Consider the following 9,083-nt stretch of genomic DNA (forward strand, 5'->3'; position numbering starts at 1 on the left):
GAGACTATTAGTCAAATGATTGGAAAATCAATAATGAAAAATAGTTCTATAGGGTCTTCTGGTGAGGTGGAGGAACACACCAAACTGCACTGGCCCTGTCAGGGGACGGACACCCTTGTGGGGTCAGGCTCAGCCCTCCGAGTGGCATGAGGTCCTGCAGGCAGCGGGGCCCTCACACTCCAGCCCCCTGCCTAGTGACCCGCCCTGGGCCTAGGGATTCACAGCTTTTAATCATAGTCCTTATTTATGATGCCAATGACATTTCTTTCATAGGTAAAATATTCTGGACATAGAAGCAAATCATTAGTTGTCTGTTCTTTCCATTGCTTCACCATTTCCCCTATCAAGCACCAAATTTTTATCAAAATGATGCTACCCATCTGCCTTTCTCTTCTCCCCATCCCTCCCTCCCCCAAATAATACATCAGTAATAGCCAAAAACTACACACATGCTATGCTGTAACAATGCCATTAACACTATTGGGAAGTAGGCTGTGGGCTGTGGAGATGCTCTTTGAAGATCTACAGTATTTTTATTTGCTCTCCCACACACCCAACTCTGCAAGTGTTGTCCTTCACAGAAGGCCCTTTGCTTTTCTCAGCAAAAGGAAGAAGAGGCTGCCTTGAAACACTTATCACCCTTCCCTTTCACTGGGATGGGCCTGCAAACTCTACAGCTTGGAATGACTGTAAAGCACTTGGGCTGCTACAGGGCACAGAAACTATACTGGCTCTTCAAAGGACATCTTCTCAAGCCACCTCTATGCTGTCAAGACAAGTAGAACTCCTTCCTTCCCTTCCCACTGGAAACCCACATTCAGATGTGACAGGGGCTGGTACTCAGGAGAGTCAATTCTTGTCATCTTTTTTTGTCATCCTCCTTCTTGGGGTAGGAATGCCTTTCCTCATAAAAAGATATGACAACCTGTGGGCACTTGACATTGGCTTCCTTGCCAGGAAACAGGTTAGCCTCATCAGAGTTTTTCCATTCCACTGGGAACATGAGCTCTCCGCTGAAGTCTGTAGTTCCAATAATCTGCTCTGGCATCAAACCCCCAGCAAAGCCTCATGGCTTTTCTTTTTTTTTTTGAGACGGAGTCTTGCTCTGTCGCCCAGGCTGGAGTGAAGTGGCCAGATCTCAGCTCACTGCAAGCTCCGCCTCCCGGGTTTACGCCATTCTCCTGCCTCAGCCTCCAGAGTAGCTGGGACTACAGGCGCCCACCACCTCGCCCAGCTAGTTTTTTAGCATTTTTTAGTAGAGACGGGGTTTCACCGTGTTAGCCAGGATGGTCTCGATCTCCTGACCTCGTGATCCACCTGCCTCGGCCTCCCAAAGTGCTGGGATTACAGGCTTGAGCCACCGCGCCCGGCCGCCTCATGGCTTTTCTGACCCTTCTTTCTTCTTCTTTGGTTTGCTCTCCTCTCCCTTTAAAGCAGGAGATGTAAAAAAACAAAACAAAACAAAACAAAAAAACACAAGTTTTCTGTATGGGCTGACTCACTCCAAGGCCCAGTAATAAGCAAGGCTCTGTCAGGGCTCTTATAGTGCTATCAGCAGAGCCAGAGCCCAGAAGGAATGGGCTCCAGGAGCAGGGATGAGAAAAACAAGTTCTTCTTATCAGTTTCCCCTTTTTAAAATTCTCTCCCCATACCATTATTCTTTGTTCTGCTCGCCTAACTATTTTTGTAACTATTTCTGGAAGTTGGTAAGGATTTTGTAAGTACCTGTTTTCCCATCTGTGCAGTATGGCAAAGGTCGCAAGACATGCCTGAGTTTCAACATCTGTCACTGTTTGATAAACTGCCTTTGTTCTGCTTCTGTAAGCTTGCTTGCCCACCCTGCAGGTTTCACACTACTAGCTGACCAACCCCCTTCGGATGCATGTATAAAAGTCAAGCCCTGTCTTTGTTTGGGGTTCACTCTTTGGATGTTAATCCGCTGGGCTGGTGCACCTAAATAAATCCTCCTGAGTCACCCATTGGTAACTCCTGTCTCTTTAATTCCCACAACACCTTATCTTCAAAATCATCAGCTTTGCGCTTGGCCTCCCTCTGATTTATCTGTCTCATGTGTTGTTTTCTGTGACTGCAGAAACTCAGCAGTGAGGTCAGGGCAATCCAGGTTCTCTTCTGGTTCCCATGTGTGGTCCTCATTGAGAGCCCCTTCCACTTTAGGAGCTACTCTACTTTTCCCTTTACCACTCCACAGTTGAGAACTTTTTCCACCACAAATTCCTCTTCCTCCACTTCTAGCACCTCCTCCACTTTCTTCTTGTTTTGTTTTTTCCTCATAGTGCCCGCTAGCTTTCTGGTGTAAAGGGTGACACTACTTAGAGCAGTGCCCAAGAGTCCAAGAGGAATTGGTGCCACACTACTGGCACATCACAGTGTGTCGGCAGAGGCAGTGGCGCCCAGGAAAGCAGCAAGCCAGATGGCCGCAGTGGAGCCCCTCCCTGAAGTGGCCTACTGCAGGTCCTGGCCAAGGGCCCTTCACTTAGCCAAACAAAAGAACCTCTCACTCTGCGCTGCCCACCTCCCACCCTCTTTCAACATTCTTTTTGTTCAAGTGTGTTGGTTAATTCTTTCAGCTTTTGTATGCTGAAAACTTGTGTCCTACGTTTTTGAAAATTTTTCTCCGGGAATATAATTCTAGGTTGACAATTGTCTTCTAGTCCTTTAAGTATATTGCTTCACTCTCTTCTAGGCTTGCATCACTTGCAGCAAAAATCTTTTGCTATTTTTTATATTCTGTACGTAAGTTCTCTTTTTTCCTTTGGCTGATTTTAAAATTAAAATTTTTCTTCTCATAAGTAGTTCTAAGCAATTTGAATATGGCATACTGGCATACTACTTTTGTTGCTGTTACTTGGGCTGGGGGTTCATTGACCTTCTTAGATCCATGGGTTTATACTTTTCATCAATTTAGAATTTTTCTCTTTTTTTGAGACAGAGTCTCATTGTCATTCAGGCTGGAGTACACTGGTATGATCGCAGCTTACTGCAGCCTCCACCTCCCAGGTTCAAGCAATTCCCCTGTCTCAGCCTCCCAAGTAGCTGGGACTACAGGTGCACGCCACCATGCCTGACTAATTTTTTGTATTTTTAGTAGAGACAGGGTTTTGCCATGTTGGCCAGGCTAGTCTCGAACTCCTGGCCTCAAGTGATCTGCCTCCCTCAGCCTTCCAAAGTGTTGGGATTACAGGCATGAGCCACCATTCCGGGCCTATTTAGAAAATTTTTATCTATTAGTCTTTCAAATATTTTTTCTGCCTACCCCTCACTTTTTCTGGGACTGCATATTAGGTCACTTGAAGTTTTCACACATCTCATCAATGTTCTGCGTACCTTTTTCCGTGATCTATTTCCTTCTGCATGTTTATTTGTATAGTTCCCATGCCTTCAAATTCTGTAATCATTTTTTTTCCTGTAGTGTCTAATCAGCTATTAATCCTGTTACAGGCTGAACTGTGGCTCCAAAAGTCCATATATTGAAGCTCTAACTCCCCATGTGACCGTATTTGGAGAAAGGATCTTTATAGAGGCTATGAAGGTTGCAAGAAGTCAGAAGGGCACATCCTAATCAAATAGGACTGGTGTCCTTATGAGAAGAGAAGGAGACACTTCTGTGTGTGTGCACCCAGATAAACAACCATGTGAGAACACAGCAAGAAGTTGGTTGTCTACAAGCCCAGGATAGAAGTCTCACAATAAACTAACTCTGGCACCTTGATCTTGAACTTCCAACATCCAAAACTGTAAGAAAATAAACTTCTGGCCAGGTGCAATGGCTCATGCCTGTAATCCCAGCACTTTGGGAGGCTGAGGTGGGTGGATCACTTGAGCTCAAGAGTTCAAGACCAGCTTGGGCAACATGCCAAAACCCCATCTCTACCAAAAATACAAAAATTAGCCAGGCATGATGGCACATGCTTGTGGTCTCAGCTACTCAGGAGGCTGAGATGCTAGGATCGCTGGAGCCCAGGAAGTCAAGGTTGCCATGAGCCATGATTGTACCACTGCACTCCAGCCTGAATGACAGAGTGAGATCCTGTCTCAAGAAAAAATAAATAAATAAATATAAACTTCTTTTGTTTAGGCCACCCAGTCCATTGTAGTATGTTATGCCACCCCTAGTAGACTAATAATACAAATTCCATCCAGCATATTGCTATACGTTCTATATGGATATTTAAAAACAAACAAACAAACAAAAAAAAACCTTCCATGTCTTTCAGCATGCTCTTAATTCCTTCTTGAAAACATGTCCTTTCTTTTTTTTTTTAGATGGAGTCTTGCTCTGTCGCCCAGGCTGGAGTGCAGTGGTGTGATCTTGGCTCACTGCAGGTTCTGCCTCTCGGGTTCACACCATTCTCCTGCCTCAGCCTCCTGAGTAGCTGGGACTACAGGCACCTGCCACCATGCCCGGCCAATTTTTTATATTTTTAGTAGACACTGGGTTTCACCGTGTTAGCCAGGATGGTCTCGATCTCCTGACCTCGTGATCCGCCCGCCTCGGCCTCCCAAAGTGCTGGGATTACAGGCATGAGCCACTGCGCCTGGCCGAAAACATGTCCTTTCTTCTTGAAAACATGGAATATATTTATGATAGTTATTTTATTTTTTTGGAGACAGAGTCTCACTCTGTTGTACAGACTTGAATGCAGTGATGTAATCATAGCTCACTGCAGCCTCAAACTCCTGGGCTCACATGATCCTCCTGCTTAGCTAAGCAACTAAGATTACAGGTGCATGCCATCATGCCTAGCCAATGAAAAAAATTTTTTTTTAGAGATGGGGTCTTGCTATGTTGCCCAGGCTGGTCTTGAACCCCTGATCTTAAACAATTCTTCATCCTCAGCCTCCCCAAGCATTGGGATTGCAGATGTGAGCCACCACACCTGGCCTATGATAGCTATTTTAATGCCAATCATTTGTGTCATTTCTGGGTCTATTCCTGCTGACTTATTTTTCTCCTCATTATGGGCTGTTTTTGCATGCTTGATAATTTTTTATTGGATGACAAACTGAATTTTATATTCATGGGTGCTGAATTTTTTTGTAGTTTTAAAATGTTATTGTATTCATTTTGGGATGCTATTATTTGTAAACATATTGGTCATTTCAATGATCGCTTTTCAGGTTTTTTTGTTTGTTTTTTGTTTTGTTTTTATGAAATGGGGTCTCACTATATTGCCAAGACTGGTCTTGAACTCCTAAGCTCAAGTGACCCTCCAACCTCGGCTTCCCAAACTGCTGGGATTACAGGCATGAGCCATCATGCCTGGCCAGTTTTTAGCTATTTAAGTGAAATTACAGCAGCCTTTACTCTGCAGTGAAATTGCCTTCACTACTGAGATGGTCCTTCTTAGTACTCTACCCCAGCTCTGTGTATTGTAAAGTTGCTCCACTTTGATTATGGGGAATATGGACTATTCTCAACCTTGTGTAATTTCTGATAATCGTTCTGCCCAATTCTGTCCAGTGGTTCTATCTTTGGTCCCTGTCAGTTTTTTTTTTTTTTTTTTTTTTGAGATGGAGTCTCGCTCTGCCGCCCGGGCTGGAGTGCAGTGGCCGGATCTCGGCTCACTTCAGCTCACTGCAAGCTCCGCCTCCCGGGTTCACGCCATTCTCCTGCCTCAGCCTCCCGAGTAGCTGGGACTACAGGCGTCCGCCACCACGCCCGGCTAGTTTTTTGTATTTTTTAGTAGAGACGGGGTTTCACCGTGTTAGCCAGGATAGTCTCGATCTCCTGACCTCGTGATCCACCCGTCTCGGCCTCCCAAAGTGCTGGGATTACAGGCTTGAGCCACCGCGCAGGCTTGAGCCACCGCGCCCGGCCCGTCCCTGTCAGTTTTTTCACACCCACATGCTAATCAGTACTCAACTGAAGACTAAAAGGAAACCCTTTGTAGGTCTCTGCAGCGCTCTCCAATAGTTTGCCTTGCAAGTTCTAGATGCCTTCACCTCTTCAAATTCTCAGCTGTAGCTTCTCAACTCAAGGACACTCTGAGCTCCGTGTGGGCTCCTCCTCATTGTGCGGAGGTCTAGAAAACACCTCCAGCTATGAGGCTGAGTGAGCCACTTTTCACATTTTTTCACTTAAAGGACCATCATTTTTCTGCATGGCCAGTTTTAGAAAAACTATTGTTTCTTGTCTTTTGTCTGTGTTTTTAGTTGTTGAAGGTGGGAGGGTAAATGTGGTCTTTGTTATACTTCCACGTTCAGAAGTGAAAGTCTCTAAAAGCATTTAAGTACTTGGTACTTCCAGCTGAATAGGTGCGAACAGCACACTATATCTATCTATTTATTTTGTTTATTTATTTTTTAGAGACAAGGTATCATTCTGTCACCCGGGCTGGAGTGCAGTGGTGCCATCATGGCTTACTGCAGCCTGGACCTACTAGGCTCAGGTGATCCTCTCACCTCAGCTGCCCAAGTAGCTGGGACCACAGGCACAGGGCGCTGTGCTTGGCTAATTTTTTACTTTTTTTTTTTTTTTTTTTTTTGTAGAGACAGGGTCTACCTGTGTTGCCTAGTCTGGTCTCAAACTCCTGTGCTCAAGCTGGTCTTGAACTCCTGCTCAAGCGATCCTCCCACCTCGGCCTCCCAAAGTGCTGGGATTACAGCCACGAGCTACCACTCCCAGCCTATATTGAGACTACTATGATGATCACAAGATGTCAGGATCATCAAAATTTCTTTGGATGATATTATATAATGTTAGAGAGAAAGAAATACTACATCTGGAAGAGTAATTTTAATAATAGGAGTGCTTACCTGATAAATTTTATAACCTACCATCATTCTTCAAAATCCACAAATTAAACAAGTGAGTTCAATAGGGACACTTGAACAGTAATCATCCCTGCACACACCAAGCTAGGAAGCAAGAAGAAACAAATATCAAAAACTTACTGTAGTGCAGGCCACACTTTCTGACCCTAATGAGATAAAGGAGAAATCAATAACAAAAAGGTAATTGTCAAATGCAGATATTTGGAAAACATAAATACAAGTCTCTCTATGAACTCATGGAAAGAGCTCCAAGATATACAGTTGAAGTAAATAATTCAAAGTATTGAATATTGTTTAACATAGGGCACCATTTCTGTAAAGGGGGGAAGTATATGTTTATATTTCCATATATATATAAATAATCTGGAAATATACACAAAAAATTTAACAATGGGCACTTTATTGGGGAAAGTATATGAAACCATGTGGATGGGATCAGTAGTAGTGGTGAAACTTTTCACTGAATACCATCTTACATTTTCGTTTTCAATACTATGAATATATCAACTAACCAAAAATGAAGTGTTCAAAATTATTTATAAAATATATATACACATACATTTTTTGAGATGGAGTCTTGCTCTGTCACCCAGGTTGGAGTGCAGTGGCTCCATCTCAGCTCACTGCAACCTCTGTTGCCCCAGTTCAAGAGATTCTCCTGCCTCAGCCTTCCGAGTAGCTGGGATTACAGGGGTGTGCCACCATGCCCGGCTAATTTTTTGTATTTTTTAGTAGAGATGGGGTTTCAGCATCTTGGCCAGGCTGGTCTTGAACCCCTCATGATCCACCCATCTCGGCTTCCCAAAGTGCTGGAATTACAGCTGTGAGCCACCGTGCCTAGCCTATAAAACGTATTTTTTAACAATTTATAAACCAAAGAAGGAAACATAATGGGGAATTATAATACATTTAGAACTGAATGTAATAATAAAATACTTACATTCCAAAATTTGTAAGAAGTCGCTGAAACAGTACCAAAAGGAACATAGTCTTAATGTTTTAATAGTCTTAATAGTCTTAGTCTTAAATGTTTATAGTACAGCAGAAGCTAGATTGGAGTTAAAGTGGTAAGAATTCCCTTCTAAAAGTTAGAAATACTGTCATAATAGTGCAGACTCTATAATAGTGCAAATCGTGCAAATTCAAGGAAAACATTTTAATTGAATTCTCTTTCTGTCATATGATGGATAATTTATTTGAGCAAATCTGATTAAAACAATTAAAATTCTGGCCGGGTGTGGTGGCTCATGCCTGTAGTCCCAGCCCTTTGGGAGGCTGAGGCCAGAGGAGTACTTGAGCCCAGGAGTTCAAGACTAGCCTGGGTAACATGGTGAAACTCCGTCTCTACAAAAAATACAAAAATTGACCGGGCATGGTGGTGGTGCACCTATAGGTACTACTAGTCCCAGCTACTCAGGAGGCTGAGGTGGGAGAATTGCCTGAGCCTGGGAGGAAGAAGTTGCAGTGAGCCAAAATGGTGCCACTGCACTCCAGCCTGGGTGACAGAGTGAGCCCCTGTCTCAAAAAATAAAATAATAAAACAATTAAAATTCTCAGTAAACACTTTTTTTTCAATAAAAATAACATTTTAAAATGTATTGATGGGCTGACATCAATCTCCAAATTCCCACCATGAGTTGCAAGCAGGGGTTCTGGAAGCTAAACGCTCTTACGTCGCTCTGAGGTTGTCTAAACAACTCTGAGGTCTTGATTTCCATGGATTACAGGGTTTCAGGACATAGGCCTAGGGACCTTCCCCAGTGGAGAATCTGTTTTTTTTTTGTTGTTGTTGTTTGTTTGTTTGTTTTTGAGACTGAGTTTCACTCTTGTTGCCCATGCTGAAGTGCAATGGCTTGATCTCGGCTCACTGCAGCCTCCGCCTCCCGGGTTCAAGTGATTCTCCCACCTCAGCCTCATGAGTAGCTGGGATTACAGGTGCCTGCCACCACGCCCATCTACTTTTTAGTATTTTTAGTAGAGACGGAGTTTCACCATGTTGGTCAGGCTGGTCTCGAACTCCTGAGCTCAGGTGATCCACCCACCTTGGCCTCCCAAAGTGCTGGGATTACACGTGTGAGCCACCGCCCCCGCCCCCAGTGGAGAATTTAATGGGAGATAGCTACTTACAGTCAGGATCCAAATGAATATACCCCAGTATAAAAGTAAACAAAAATAAAATCCTATTGTAAAAAAGTCGGGTAACAACTGATTTGACCTTAGTACTAGAGAGAATGAGGAGAAAATCTCCATGGGTAATTTACAACAATAAGCCATCTGTGGTACCCAGG

At 43.8% G+C, this 9,083-nt stretch overlaps 1 pseudogene; it reads right to left on the reverse strand.

The window, feature by feature from the left end:
* Nucleotides 1-859: 859 nt before the first annotated feature.
* Nucleotides 860-2,292, reverse strand: LOC108535113 (chromobox protein homolog 1 pseudogene; annotated as a pseudogene).
* Between the last annotated feature and the right edge of the window lie 6,791 nt (nt 2,293-9,083).

This window comes from Rhinopithecus bieti, unplaced genomic scaffold (assembly GCF_001698545.2).
Source record: "Rhinopithecus bieti isolate Rb0 unplaced genomic scaffold, ASM169854v2 scaffold_12049, whole genome shotgun sequence".
NCBI classification, from domain to species: domain Eukaryota; kingdom Metazoa; phylum Chordata; class Mammalia; order Primates; family Cercopithecidae; genus Rhinopithecus; species Rhinopithecus bieti.